Genomic DNA, 16,901 nt, shown 5'->3' on the forward strand with positions numbered 1-16,901 from the left:
TTTAGTTCTCCCATCATGCTCATTTCAAATTCTGTGCCCATAAGGTTGGAAAATTCTGTACATAACAAGTCATTAGTGGCACCAAAAATAATATCATCAACATAAATTTGAACAACCAAAATATCATAACCTTTATTCTTAAAGAATAAGGTTTTGTAGATTTTTCCTCTTACAAAGTTATTTTGAATCAAAAACTTTGACAGTCTTTCATACCATTGCCTAGGAGCTTGCTTCAAGCCATATAAGGCTTTATCAAGCTTGTAGACATGATCAGGACAAGAGGTATTTTCAAAACCAGGGGGTTGTTCAACAAAAACATCTTCGTCAAGATAGCCATTTAAAAAAGCACATTTCACATCCATTTGATATAATTTAAAGTTCATGAATGCAGCAAAAGAAATTAAGATTCTAATAGCCTCTAACCTTGCTACTGGAGCAAAAGTCTCAGTGTAATTAATACCTTCTTGTTGATTGTACCCTTTGACCACGAGTCTTGCTTTGTTTCTCACTATTATTCCATGTTCATCTAGCTTATTCCGAAATACCCATTTCAAACCAATTACCTTCTTGTGTTTTGGTTTGGGTTCTAAGTGCCATACTTTATTTCTTTCAAACTCGTTCAATTCATCTTGCATGGCTACGACCCATTCGGAATCCTTTAAAGCTTCCTCGTGATTTTTAGGTTCAAGTAATGATAGGAACGCAAAGTCTGCACAAAAATTTCTCATTTGGGATCTTTTTGTGTTCCCTTATTTATATCACTTATAATCGAATCAAGAGGATGATAACTTTGATATTTCCAAGGTTTAGGCACAAATTCTCTTGTGGGAACAGTTGCATGTTCTTGTTCAGCAACTTGATTGTCATTCTGTTCAGCTACTGGTTCATTCTGCTCATCTGCGGGAACAGCTGGATTGGGAACAGTCTGCTGGTCCTCTTTAACTGGCAGTTCCTGAACTTGGTCAGTTTCTCCTGCATCTTCTTGTATTGCCTGTTCACCTGCTGTTCCTTGTTCTAACACTTTTATTTCTTCATCATCGTTCTCTAGATGAGCAAGACCAATTTTAGCATCATTGATATCCTGTTCACTTGTTGAAAAGTTAGTTTCATCAAAAATAACATGAACTGATTCTTCTACACACATTGTTCTTTTGTTGTAAACTCTGTAAGCTTTACTTTGTGATGAGTAACCAAGAAATACTGCTTCATCACTTCTTTCATCAAATTTGCCTAAATTTCGTTTTCCATTTACATGTACAAAACATTTGCATCCAAATATACGAAAGTAGGAAATATTTGGTTTAACACCTTTGAGTAATTCATAGGGTGTTTTTGAAGTGATTGGTCTTATTAATAAACGATTAAGAATATAGCATGCAGTAATGACGGCTTCAGCCCAAAAATTTCTAGGTAGACCACTAGCAATCAACATGGTCCTAGCCATTTCTTCGAAGGTCCTATTTTTCCTCTCTACGACTATATTTTGTTGTGGTGTTCTAGGTGCGGAAAAATTGTGATTTATACCATATTTATTGCAATAATTCATGAAGTTTGAATTTTCAAATTCTTTCCCATGATCAGACCTTATGTGAACAATTTGATTATTGGTAGATTTTTGTATTTTATTAGCAAAAGAAACAAACTCATCAAAAGCTTCATCTTTGCTTACCAAAAATAATGTCCATGTGAATCTACTATAATCATCAACAACAACAAACACATACCTTTTGCCACTACGGCTTTGTGTTCTCATAGGTCCACATAAATCTATATGAATTAATTCTAACGGTCTAGTGGTAGTGCTCAAATTCTTTGATTTAAAGGATGACCTCACTTGTTTTCCTTTGGCACAAGGATCACAAATTTCTTCCTTAAGAAATTTTATAGCTGGTAGTCCTCTAACTAGGTGTTTTGATCTTAATGCATTAATCAATGAATAACTAGCATGACCTAGTCGCTTATGCCAAAGTAGTGCGTCTTCTTCTATGACACTTAAACACGTTAGACTGGTTTTGGGAACAGTGTCCAGGTCCACCACATAAGTGTTCCCTTTTCTGATTCCCTTTAGCACAGGGTCTCCTGTGTTGTTCCTAGAAATTATGCATCGTTTAGAAGTAAACTTAACAGAGTTACCTTTGTCACAAAATTGAGAAATACTTAGCAAATTGTGTTTTAAATTCTCGACTAAAAATACGTTATCAATGGCATGGGAACTTGACCTTCCAACCTTTCCTTTGGCAATTATCTCACCCTTCATGTTGTCGCCGAAGGTTACTGTTCCCCCATCATAGGCTTCAAGTGAGAGAAATTTAGATTTGTCACCCGTCATATGCTTGGAACACCCACTGTCGAGATACCATGAGTTGTTCCCCCTCACTTGAAACTGCAAAGCAACTTAATGGTTAGGTACAGGAACCAATTCATCCTTAGGTTCCTTGTCGACAATACTTGAATCACATTTCTTAATCCATATGCGTTCGACATAATTTTTATTTGCTTTGGTATGTTGTTCCCTCTTTATACATTGATGTTTTAGGTGTCGAATTTTACCACAAAAGGAACAGATTTTACTACTAGGGAGATCAACATAGACCTTTTTCTTTTTATTATTTTTAACATAACCTAGACCTTCTTTACTCTTTGTTTTAGCTTCTAGAATCCATTTGGGAATTTCATTGATTTTCGCTTTTCCTCTTGAGTTTATTTTATTTTTCAAATATTCATTTTCTATTTCATAGGATTCTAATTTTGATTTCAACTTTTGAAATTCAGTGCTAACCATGTGAGTAGATATATTGTTTACATCTTTACTTAATCCTAACAATTTATTTTGATTTATTTCAATACTAAGAAAAATAAATTCCTGTTCCAATTTTTCAATTGTCTCTTTCAAAACAATATTCTGATCTAGCAAATTAAAAAATCTGCTTTGTACATCTATTCTAAATGAATTTAGGTAGGACACATGATCCTTGTTTGAGTTGAGGTCTTTCTCGATTTGGAGACACTTGATATTCTGTTTATCTAATTTCTCTTGTGTCTCCAAGAGCAACTTAATTAATTTATTCTTACTGAGTTTAGATGGATGTTTAGGAAGTGAGTTATAAGACATTACCTCTTTTTCTTTGGACTCTTCATCCTTGCTGTGATGAGATGCCATGAGGCATAGGTTTGCTGTTTCTTCTTCCACTGGAGCTTCTGTCTCAGCCTCGCTCTCCGTATCACCCTAAGCTGCAATCATTGCCTTTCTAAAATCAGTTTTGAAGTTTCCCTTCTTATATTGTCTTCCAATTTCTCTTGCTTTTCCCTTGCCCTTCTCATTTTTCCATTGAGGGCAATCCTTGATGAAGTGATCAGTGCTCCCACACTTGTGGCATTCAAAATTTGTCTTCAAGTTAGCAATTCCCTTTTGTTTGTTGTTTCTTTGATTTGCATATCTGCTGTTCCTGAAGAATTTTTTAAATTTTCTTGCCAACATAGCAGTCTCCTCATCATCAGTTTTTGATTCTTCAGGATCCTTCTCTTTCTCTTCTCATGCTTCTCTTGAAGCTTCTCTATTCCCCTAGACTTCCCTTAAGTCTAGTTACAACAAAAACACTCAATTACCTTTACAAGGCCAATTCTTAAGAAGATTAAAATTAAGTAGTTGCTCAAGAAAAATATAATGAATTAATTGGCATTAATAACTTTAAATATTTTTCTTAATTGATCTCCCTTAATGGACACTCTTAATGCATTCTTCGCTTGAGCGTAGCTTCCCTCGTTTATAAAGGGAACAACCATCAGTGCACTCAACCCACGATTTTCATGTAGTGCACTCACCCCATGACTTCCATTTACTTACTTGCTCCCAAAGAAAATTGGGAAGTTATTAAAAGTAGAGGTGGAAAATGACTGCGGTTCTCTTGTACGGTTAATAGTAAATGAGTCACTAGGAAGATCCTAAATTATTGGAGACTTGTTCAAAGTAGAGAATAAATCTCTTGGGTGTCCGAATTTATAGGATACTAATTCAAAAAGAGGAATAAGTCTTCTCCATATTTTTAGGCGTTTAAAAAAACCTTTTTGCCAATTAATAAATTAATTTAATTAAGCAACTAATTAAACTTTTAACCTTTTACATTAACCAAAAACAGAAAACGTAAATTTCGTAACTTCCAGTCAATGTCTTCTTCAGACCTGTATCGTGGGGAACAGCGCACTATCTCCATCTACAACTTTTGTCAGGACTTTAACTCTAGAAACAGTAAACTGACTTCTAAAGCAATTGTCCAACTTCTTGGATATTTGAGACATGTACAAATTCCACGAACCAAGTCATAGGCTTTATCAACGATTAACAAAATCAGATATTCACCTACAAAACAATCTCTAAAACATGTTTGTTTATTTAGAAGTGAAGTCATCATCAAAACCTAAAAGGCCAACACTTGGTTTTTTTTACTCAAAACATGGTATACAACACTATTAGATATATATTATTGTGTTGAAGTGGTTATAATTGAAAATCATAGTCATATGCTAAAGATTACGTGTTAAGTTGGGATTTTAAGGGGTTTTAAGCGTTTTTGGCACTTTTGCGTATAAAGTAGCTCAAACTTGGTTTGTTTTGCACGAAACTTGGAATACAACACTATTTGGTTTATATTATTGTGTTGAAGTGGTTAGAATTGAAAATCATAGTCAAGTGCTAGATATTACGTGTTAAGTTGCGATTTTAAGGGTTTTTTAGCGTTTTTGGCAGTTTTGCGCATAAAGTAGCTCGCTCAAGCTTGTTTTGTTTTGCACGAAACTTGGCATACAAAACTATTTGGTATATATTATTGTGTTGCAGTGGATAGAATTGAAAATCATAGTGAAATACTAGAAATTATGTGTTAAGTTGCGATTTTAAGGGTTTTAAAGCGTTTTTGGCACTTGTGCGCATAAAGTAGCTCAAACTCGGTTTGTATTGCACGAAACTTGGCACACAACACTATTTGGTATATATTATTGTGTTGAAGTGGTTAGGATTGATAATCATAGTCATATGTTAGAAATTACGTGTTAAGTTGCGATTTTAAAGGTTTCTAAGCGTTTTTGGCACTTTTGCGCATAACGTAGCTCAAACTTGGTTTGTTTTACAAATAACTTGAGACACAACACTATTAGGTATATATTATTGTGTTGAAGTGGTTAGAATTGAAAATCATAGTCATATGCAAAAAATTACTTGTTAGGTTGCGATTTTAAGGGTTTTTTGAGCGTTTTTGGCACTTTTGCGTATAAAGTAGCTCAAACTTGGTTTGTTTTACAAAAAACTTGACACACAACACTATTAGGCATATATTATTGTGTTGAAGTTGTTAGAATTTAAAATCATAGTCTTATGCAAAAAATTACTTGAAATTTGCGATTTTAAGGGTTCTTAAGCGTTTTTGGCACTTTTGCGCGTAAAGTAGCTCGCTCAAACATGGTTTGTTTTGCACGAAACTTGGCATACAAAACTATTCTGTATATATTATTGTGTGGCAGTGGTTAGAATTGAAAATCATAGTGAAATGCTAGATATTACGTGTTAAGTTGCGATTTTAAGGGTTTTTAAACGTTTTCGGCACTTTTGCGCAAAAAGTGAGAATTCTTATTAATCACAAAACAAAATCCATATATATGAGAGACGACCTCCATTTATAGGTTTTTAGCTAGCTAACGGCTATAAACATCACGTGCTATACAATATGCCTCTTAAAACTGAAATTAAAAACAAGAACACTTGGGCACTAATCAGGAATTATCAGTGACCAGCCCAACTTGCGCGCGTATGCTAGTGGGATGTGTGCTTCACAATCATAGTTCTTGGGATTTGATGGCTTGGTCCATGTATGCAGATCACATTTCCATGGTTTTTTGGATCCAGGTCTCCTTGGTTAAGGCTCAAACCACGCGGCAAGGTAGCCTGGTCAGTGGGTAGGCTGCTGTCCTGTTCTGCCCTCTTTGTTGTTTCTTGGTTTGTTATTGTTAGCTCAAACTTGGTTTGTTTTACGCGAAACTTGGCACACAACACTATTTCGTATATATTATTGTCTTGAAGTGGTTAGAATTGAAAATCATAGTCATATACTAGAAATTACTTGTTAAGTTGCGATTTAAAGAGTTTTTAAGCGTTTTGGCACTTTTGCGCATAAAGTAGCTTAAACTTGGTTTGTATTGCACGAAACTTGGAACACAACACTATTTGGTATATATATTATTGTTTTTAAATGGTTCGAATTGATAATCATAGTCATATGCTTGAAATTATGTGTTAAGTTGCGATTTTAGGGTTTTTAAGCGTTTTTTGCACTTTTGCGCATAAAGTAGCTCAAACTTGGTTTGTTTTACAAAAAACTTGACACACAACACTATTAGGAATATATTATTGTGTTGAAGTTGTTAGAAATGAAAATAATAGTTATATGCAAAAAATTACTTGTAATTTGCGATTTTAAGGGTTTTTAAGCGTTTTTGGCACTTTTGCGCGTAAAGTAGCTCGCTCAAACTTGGTTTGTTTTGCACGAAACTTGGCATACAAAACTACTTGGTATATATTATTGTGTGGCAGTGGTTAGAATTGAAAATCATAGTGAAATGCTAGATATTACATGTTAAATTGCGATTTTAAGGGTTTTTAAACGTTTTTGGCACTTTTGCGCATAAAGTGAGAATTCTTATTAATCACAAAACTAAATCCATATATATGAGAGACGACCTCTATTTATAGGTTTCTAGCTAGCTAACGGCTACAAAAATCACGTGCTATACAATATGCCTCTTAAAACTGAAATTAATAACAAGAACACTTGGGCACTAATCAGGAATGATCAGTGACCAGCCCAGCTTGCGCGCGTATGCTAGTGGGCTGTGTGCTTCACAATCACGGTTCTTGGGATTTGATGGCTTGGTCCATATATGCAGATCACATTTCCATGGTTGTTTGGATCCAGGTCTCCTTGGTTAAGGCACAAACCACGCGGCAAGGTAGCCTGGTCAGCGGGTAGGCTGTTGTCCTGTTCTACCCTCTTTGTTGTTTCTTGGTTTGTTGTTGTTAGCTCAAACTTGGTTTGTTTTACGCGAAACTTGGCACACAACACTATTTCGTATATATTATTGTCTTGAAGTGGTTGGAATTGAAAATCATAGTCATATACTAGAAATTACTTGTTAAGTTGCGATTTTAAGAGTTTTTAAGCGTTTTGGCACTTTTGCGCATAAAGTAGCTTAAACTTGGTTTGTATTGCACGAAACTTGGAACACAACACTATTTGGTATTTATATTATTGTTTTTAAATGGTTCGAATTGATAATCATAGTCATATGCTTGAAATTATGTGTTAAGTTGCGATTTTAGGGTTTTTAAGCGTTTTTTGCACTTTTGCGCATAAAGTAGCTCAAACTTGGTTTGTTTTACAAAAAACTTGACACACAACACTATTAGGAATATATTATTGTGTTGAAGTTGTTAGAAATGAAAATAATAGTTATATGCAAAAAATTACTTGTAATTTGCGATTTTAAGGGTTTTTAAGCGTTTTTGGCACTTTTGCGCGTAAAGTAGCTCGCTCAAACTTGGTTTGTTTTGCACGAAACTTGGCATACAAAACTACTTGGTATATATCATTGTGTGGCAGTGGTTAGAATTGAAAATCATAGTGAAATGCTAGATAATACATGTTAAGTTGCGATTTTAAGGGTTTTTAAACGTTTTTGGCACTTTTGCGCATAAAGTGAGAATTCTTATTAATCACAAAACTAAATCCATATATATGAGAGACGACCTCTATTTATAGGTTTCGAGCTAGCTAACGGCTACAAAAATCACGTGCTATACAATATGCCTCTTAAAACTGAAATTAATAACAAGAACACTTGGGCACTAATCAGGAATGATCAGTGACCAGCCCAGCTTGCGCGCGTATGCTAGTGGCTGTGTGCTTCACAATCACGGTTCTTGGGATTCGATGGCTTGGTCCATATATGCAGATCACATTTCCATGGTTGTTTGGATCCAGGTCTCCTTGGTTAAGGCACAAACCACGCGACAAGGTAGCCTGGTCAGCCGGTAGGCTGTTGTCCTGTTCTACCCTCTTTGTTGTTTCTTGGTTTGTTATTGTTAGCTTAAACTTGGTTTGTTTTACACGAAACTTGGCACACAACACTATTTCGTATATATTATTGTCTTGAAGTGGTTAGAATTGAAAATCATAGTCATATGCTAGAAATTACTTGTTAAGTTGCGATTTTAAGAGTTTTTAAGCGTTTTGGCACTTTTGGGCATAAAGTAGCTTAAACTTGGTTTGTATTGCACGAAACTTAGCACACAACACTATTTGGTATATATATTATTGTTTTTAAGTGGTTCGAATTGATAATCATAGTCATATGCTTGAAATTATGTGTTAAGTTGCGATTTTAGGGTTTTTAAGCGTTTTTGGCACTTTTGCGCATAAAGTAGCTCAAATTTGGTTTGTTTTACAAAAAACTTGACACACAACACTATTAGGAATATATTAATGTGTTGAAGTTGTTAGAATTGAAAATCATAGTCATATGCAAAAAATTACTTGTAATTTGCGATTTTAAGGGTTTTTAAGCGTTTTTGGCACTTTTGCGCGTAAAGTAGCTCGCTCAAACTTGGTTTGTTTTGCACGAAACTTGGCATACAACACTATTTGGTATATATTATTGTGTTGCAGTGGTTAGAATAGAAAATCATAGTGAAATGCTAGATATTACGTGTTAAGTTGCGATTTAAAGGGTTTTTCAGCGTTTTTGGCACTTGTGCGCATAAAGTAACTCAAACTTGTTTTGTTTTGCACGAAACTTGGCACAGAACACTATTTGGTTTATATTATTGGGTTGAAGTGGTTATAATTTAAAATCATAGTGATCTGCTAGAAATTACGTGTTAAGTTGCGATTTTAAAGGTTTTTAAACGTTTTTGGCACTTTTGCGCATAAAGTACCTCTTTCAAACTTGTTTTGTTTTGCACGAAACTTGGCATACAACACTATTTGGTATATATATTATTGTGTTGCAGTGGTTAGAATTGAAAATCATAGTGAAATATTAGAAATTACGTATTATTGCGATTTTAAGGGTTTTTAAGCGTTTTTGGCGCTTGAGCGCATAAAGTAGCTCAAACATGGTTTGTATTGCACGAAACTTTGCACACAACACTATTTAGTATATATTATTATATTGAAGTGGTTATAATTGATAATCATAGTCATATGCTAGAAATCACGTGCTAAGTTGCGATTTTAAGGGTTTTTAAGCGTTTTTGACACTTTTGCGCATAAAGTAGCTCAAACTTGGTTTGATTTACAAAAAACACGACACACAAAACTATTAGGTATATATTATTGTGTTGAAGTGGTTAGAAATGAAAATCATAGTCATATGCAAAAAATTACTTGTTAAGTTGCGATTTTAAGGGTTTTTAAGCGTTTTTGGCACTTTTGCGCGTAAAGTAGGTCGCTCAAACTTGGTTTGTTTTGCACGAAACATGGCATACAACACTATTTGGTATATATTATTGTGTTGCAGTGGTTAGAATAGAAAATCATAGTGAAATACTAGATATTACGTGTTAAGTTGCGATTTAAAGGGTTTTTAAGCGTTTTTGGCACTTGTGCGCACAAAGTAACTCAAACTTGTTTTGTTTTGCACGAAACATGGCACACAACACTATTTGGTTTATATTATTGGGTTGAAGTGGTTATAATTTAAAATCATAGTCATCTGCTAGGAATTACGTGTTAAGTTGCGATTTTAAAGGTTTTTAAACGTTTTTCGCACTTTTGCGCATAAAGTGAAATTTTTTATTAATCACAAAACTAAATCCATATACATGAGAGATGACCTCTATTTATAGGTTTCTAGCTAGCTAACGGCTATAAACATCACGTGCTATACAATATGCCTCTTAAAACTGAAATTAAAAACAAGAACACTTGGGCACTAATCAGGACCGATCAGTAACTAGCCCAGCTTGCGCGCGTATGCTAGTGAGTTGTGTGCTTCACAATCATGGTTCTTGGGATTTGATGGCTTGGCTCATGTATGGAGATCACATTTCCATGGTTGTTTGCATCCAGGTCTCCTTGGTTAACGCTCCAACCACGCGGCAAGGTAGGCTGGTCAGTGGGTAGGCTGCTGTCCTGTTCTGCCCTCTTTGTTGTTTCTTGGTTTGTTATTGATAGCTCAAACTTGGTTGGTTTTGCACGAAACTTGGCACACAACACTATTTGGTATATATATTTTTTTCTTGAAGTGGTTAGAATTGAAAATCATAGTCATATGCTAGAAATTACATGTTAAGTTGCGATTTTAAGAGTTTTTAAGCGCTTTTGGCACTTTTGCGCATATAGTAGCTTAAACTTGGTTTGTATTGCACGAAATTTGGCAAAAAACACTATTTGGTATATATATTATTTTTTTAAGTTGTTCGAATTGATAATCATAGTCATATGCTAGAAATTATTTGTTATGTTGCGATTTTAAGGGTTTTAAAGCGTTTTTGGCACTTTTGCGTATAAAGTAGCACAAACTTGGTTTGTTTTACACAAAACATGGCGCACAACACTATTAGGTATATATTATTGTGTTGAAGTTGTTAGAATTGAAAATCATAGTCATATGCTAAAAATTATGTGTTAAGTTGCTATGTTAAGGGTTTTTAAGCGTTTTTGGCACTTGTGCGCATAAAGTAGCTCAAACTTGGTTTGTATTGCACGAAACTTTGCACACAAAACTATTTAGTATATATTATTATATTGAAGTGGTTATAATTGATAATCATAGTCATATGCTAGAAATCACGTGTTAAGTTGCGATTTTAAGGGTTTTTAAGCGTTTTTGGCACTTTTGCGCGTAAAGTAGGTCGCTCAAACTTGGTTTGTTTTGCACGAAACTTGGCATACAACACTATTTGGTATATATTATTGTGTTGCACTGGTTAGAATAGAAAATCATAGTGAAATAATAGATATTACGTGTTAAGTTGCGATTTAAAGGGTTTTTAAGCGTTTTTGGCACTTGTGCGCACAAAGTAACTCAAACTTGTTTTGTTTTGCACGAAACTTGGCACACAACACTATTTGGTTTATATTATTGGGTTGAAGTGGTTATAATTTAAAATCATAGTCATCTGCTAGGAATTACGTGTTAAGCTGCGATTTTAAAGGTTTTTAAACGTTTTTCGCACTTTTGCGCATAAAGTGAAAATTTTTATTAATCACAAAACTAAATCCATATACATGAGAGATGACCTCTATTTATACGTTTCTAGCTAGCTAACGGCTATAAACATCACGTGCTATACAATATGCCTCTTAAAACTGAAATTAAAAACAAGAACACTTGGGCACTAATCAGGACGGATCAGTAACTAGCCCAGCTTGCGCGCGTATGCTATTGAGCTGTGTGCTTCACAATCATGGTTCTTGGGATTTGATGGCTTGGCTAATGTATGGAGATCACATTTCCATGGTTGTTTGCATCCAGGTCTCCTTGGTTAACGCTCCAACCACGCGGCAAGGTAGGCTGGTCAGTGGGTAGGCTGCTGTCTTGTTCTGCCCTCTTTGTTGTTTCTTGGTTTGTTATTGATAGCTCAAACTTGGTTGGTTTTGCACGAAACTTGGCACACAACACTATTTGGTATATATATTTTTTTCTTGAAGTGGTTAGAATTGAAAATCATAGTCATATGCTAGAAATTACATGTTAAGTTGCGATTTTAAGAGTTTTTAAGCGCTTTTGGCACTTTTGCGCATATAGTAGCTTAAACTTGGTTTGTAATGCACGAAATTTGGCAAAAAACACTATTTGGTATATATATTATTTTTTTAAGTTGTTCGAATTGATAATCATAGTCATATGCTAGAAATTATTTGTTAAGTTGCGATTTTAAGGGTTTTAAAGCGTTTTTGGCACTTTTGCGTATAAAGTAGCACAAACTTGGTTTGTTTTACACAAAACATGGCGCACAACACTATTAGGTATATATTATTGTGTTGAAGTTGTTAGAATTGAAAATCATAGTCATATGCTAAAAATTATGTGTTAAGTTGCTATTTTAAGGGTTTTTAAGCGTTTTTGGCTCTTGTGCGCATAAAGTAGCTCAAACTTGGTTTGTATTGCACGAAACTTGGCACAAAACACTATTTGGTATATATTATTGTGTTGAAGTGGTTAGAATAGGTAATCATAGTCATATGCTAGAAATTACGTGTTAAGTAGCGATTTTAACGGTTTTTAAGCGTTTTTGGCACTTTTGCGCATAAAGTAGCTCAAACTTGGTTTGTTTTATAAAAAACTTGACACACAACACTATTAGGTATATATTATTGTGTTGAAGTGGTTAGAATTGAAAAACATAGTCATATGCAAAAAATTACTTGTTAAGTTGCGATTTTAAGGGTTTTTAAGCTTTTTTGACACTTTTACGCGTAAAGTAGCACGCTCAAACTTGGTTTGTTTTGCACGAAACTTGTCATAAAACACTATTTGGTATATATTATTGTGTTGCAGTGGTTAGAGTTCAAAATCATAGTGAAATACTAGATATTACGTGTTAAGTTGCGATTTTAAGGGTTTTTAAGCGTTTTTGGCACTTGTGCGCATAAAGTAGCTCAAACTTGTTTTGTTGGCACGAAACTTGGCACAATACACTATTTGGTTTATATTATTGGGTTGAAGTGGTTATAATTTAAAATCATAGTCATCTGCTAGAAATTACGTGTTAAGTTGCGTTTTTAAGGGTTTTTAAACGTTTTTAGCACTTTTGCGCATAAAGTACCTCTTTCAAACTTGTTTTGTTTTGCACGAAACTTGGCATACAAAACTATTTGGTATATATATTATTGTGTTGCAGTGGTTAGAATTGAAAATCATAGTGAAATATTAGAAATTACGTGTTATTGCGATTTTAAGGGTTTTTAAGCGTTTTTGGCGCTTGAGCGCATAAAGTAGCTCAAACATGGTTTGTATTGCACGAAACTTTGCACACAACACTATTTAGTATATATTATTATATTGAAGTGGTTATAATTGATAATCATAGTCATATGCTAGAAATCACGTGTTAAGTTGCGATTTTAAGGGTTTTTAAGTGTTTTTGACACTTTTGCGCATAAAGTAGCTCAAACTTGGTTTGATTTACAAAAAACACGACACACAAAACTATTAGATATATATTATTGTGTTGAAGTGGTTAGAATTGAAAATCATAGTCATATGCAAAAAATTACTTGTTAAGTTGCGATTTTAAGGGTTTTTAAGCGTTTTTGGCACTTTTGCGCGTAAAGTAGGTCGCTCAAACTTGGTTTGTTTTGCACGAAACTTGGCATACAACACTATTTGGTATATAGTATTGTGTTGCACTGGTTAGAATAGAAAATCATAGTGAAATACTAGATATTACGTGTTAAGTTGCGATTTAAAGGGTTTTTAAGCGTTTTTGGCACTTGTGCGCACAAAGTAACTCAAACTTGTTTTGTTTTGCACGAAACTTGGCACACAACACTATTTGGTTTATATTATTGGGTTGAAGTGGTTATAATTTAAAATCATAGTCATCTGCTAGGAATTACGTGTTAAGTTGCGATTTTAAAGGTTTTTAAACGTTTTTCAACGTTTTTCGCACTTTTGCGCATAAAGTGAAAATTTTTATTAATCACAAAACTAAATCCATATACATGAGAGATGACCTCTATTTATAGGTTTCTAGCTAGCTAACGGCTATAAACATCACGTGCTATACAATATGCCTCTTAAAACTGAAATTAAAAACAAGAACACTTGGGCACTAATCAGGACCGATCAGTAACTAGCCCAGCTTGCGCGCGTATGCTAGTGAGCTGTGTGCTTCACAATCATGGTTCTTGGGATTTGATGGCTTGGCTCATGTATGGAGATCACATTTCCATGGTTGTTTGCATCCAGGTCTCCTTGGTTAACGCTCCAACCACGCGGCAAGGTAGGCTGGTCAGTGGGTAGGCTGCTGTCCTGTTCTGCCCTCTTTGTTGTTTCTTGGTTTGTTATTGATAGCTCAAACTTGGTTGGTTTTGCACGAAACTTGGCACACAACACTATTTGGTATATATATTTTTTTCTTGAAGTGGTTAGAATTGAAAATCATATTCATATGCTAGAAATTACATGTTAAGTTGCGATTTTAAGAGTTTTTAAGCGCTTTTGGCACTTTTGCGCATATAGTAGCTTAAACTTGGTTTGTATTGCACGAAATTTGGCAAAAAACACTATTTGGTATATATATTATTTTTTTAAGTTGTTCGAATTGATAATCATAGTCATATGCTAGAAATTATTTGTTAAGTTGCGATTTTAAGGGTTTTAAAGCGTTTTTGGCACTTTTGCGTATAAAGTAGCACAAACTTGGTTTGTTTTACACAAAACATGGCGCACAACACTATTAGGTATATATTATTGTGTTGAAGTTGTTAGAATTGAAAATCATAGTCATATGCTAAAAATTATGTGTTAAGTTGCTATTTTAAGGGTTTTTAAGCGTTTTTGGCACTTGTGCGCATAAAGTAGCTCAAACTTGGTTTGTATTGCACGAAACTTGGCACACAACACTATTTGGTATATATTATTGTGTTGAAGTGGTTAGAATAGGTAATCATAGTCATATGCTAGAAATTACGTGTTAAGTAGCGATTTTAACGGTTTTTAAGCGTTTTTGGCACTTTTGCGCATAAAGTAGCTCAAACTTGGTTTGTTTTATAAAAAACTTGACACACAACACTATTAGGTATATATTATTGTGTTGAAGTGGTTAGAATTGAAAAACATAGTCATATGCAAAAAATTACTTGTTAAGTTGCGATTTTAAGGGTTTTTAAGCTTTTTTGACACTTTTGCGCGTAAAGTAGCACGCTCAAACTTGGTTTGTTTTGCATGAAACTTGTCATAAAACACTATTTGGTATATATTATTGTGTTGCAGTGTTTAGAATTTAAAATCATAGTGAAATACTAGATATTACGTGTTAAGTTGCGATTTTAAGGGTTTTTAAGCGTTTTTGGCACTTGTGCGCATAAAGTAGCTCAAACTTGTTTTGTTGGCACGAAACTTGGCACAATACACTATTTGGTTTATATTATTGGGTTGAAGTGGTTATAATTTAAAATCATAGTCATCTGCTAGAAATTACGTGTTAAGTTGCGTTTTTAAGGGTTTTTAAACGTTTTTGGCACTTTTGCGCATAAAGTACCTCTTTCAAACTTGTTTTGTTTTGCACGAAACTTGGCATACAAAACTATTTGGTATATATATTATTGTGTTGCAGTGGTTAGAATTGAAAATCATAGTGAAATATTAGAAATTACGTGTTATTGCGATTTTAAGGGTTTTTAAGCGTTTTTGGCGCTTGAGCGCATAAAGTAGCTCAAACATGGTTTGTATTGCACGAAACTTTGCACACAACACTATTTAGTATATATTATTTTATTGAAGTGGTTATAATTGATAATCATAGTCATATGCTAGAAATCACGTGTTAAGTTGCGATTTTAAGGGTTTTTAAGTGTTTTTGACACTTTTGCGCATAAAGTAGCTCAAACTTGGTTTGATTTACAAAAAACACGACACACAAAACTATTAGGTATATATTATTGTGTTGAAGTGGTTAGAATTGAAAATTATAGTCATATGCAAAAAATTACTTGTTAAGTTGCGATTTTAAGGGTTTTTAAGCGTTTTTGGCACTTTTGTGCGTAAAGTAGGTCGCACAAACTTGGTTTGTTTTGCACGAAACTTGGCATACAACACTATTTGGTATATATTATTGTGTTGCACTGGTTAGAATAGAAAATCATAGTGAAATACTAGATATTACGTGTTAAGTTGCGATTTAAAGGGTTTTTAAGCGTTTTTGGCACTTGTGCGCACAAAGTAACTCAAACTTGTTTTGTTTTGCACGAAACTTGGCACACAACACTATTTGGTTTATATTATTGGGTTGAAGTGGTTATAATTTAAAATCATAGTCATCTGCTAGGAATTACGTGTTAAGTTGCGATTTTAAAGGTTTTTAAACGTTTTTCGCACTTTTGCGCATAAAGTGAAAATTTTTATTAATCACAAAACTAAATCCATATACATGAGAGATGACCTCTATTTATAGGTTTCTAGCTAGCTAACGGCTATAAACATCACGTGCTATACAATATGCCTCTTAAAACTGAAATTAAAAACAAGAACACTTGGGCACTAATCAGGACCAATCAGTAACTAGCCCAGCTTGCGCGCGTATGCTAGTGAGCTGTGTGCTTCACAATCATGGTTCTTGGGATTTGATGGCTTGGCTCATGTATGGAGATCACATTTCCATGGTTGTTTGCATCCAGGTCTCCTTGGTTAACGCTCCAACCACGCGGCAAGGTAGGCTGGTCAGTGGGTAGGCTGCTGTCCTGTTCTGCCCTCTTTGTTGTTTCTTGGTTTGTTATTGATAGCTCAAACTTGGTTGGTTTTTCACGAAACTTGGCACACAACACTATTTGGTACATATATTTTTTTCTTGAAGTGGTTAGAATTGAAAATCATAGTCATATGCTAGAAATTACATGTTAAGTTGCGATTTTAAGAGTTTTTAAGCGCTTTTGGCACTTTTGCGCATATAGTAGCTTAAACTTGGTTTGTATTGCACGAATTTTGGCAAAAAACACTATTTGGTATATATATTATTTTTTTAAGTTGTTCGAATTGATAATCATAGTCATATGCTAGAAATTATTTGTTAAGTTGCGATTTTAAGGGTTTTAAAGCGTTTTTGGCACTTTTGCGTATAAAGTAGCACAAACTTGGTTTGTTTTACACAAAACATGGCGCACAACACTATTAGGTATATATTATTGTGT

The sequence above is a fragment of the Amaranthus tricolor genome, chromosome 12, assembly GCF_026212465.1.
Source record: "Amaranthus tricolor cultivar Red isolate AtriRed21 chromosome 12, ASM2621246v1, whole genome shotgun sequence".
Classification (NCBI taxonomy): Eukaryota; Viridiplantae; Streptophyta; class Magnoliopsida; order Caryophyllales; family Amaranthaceae; genus Amaranthus; species Amaranthus tricolor.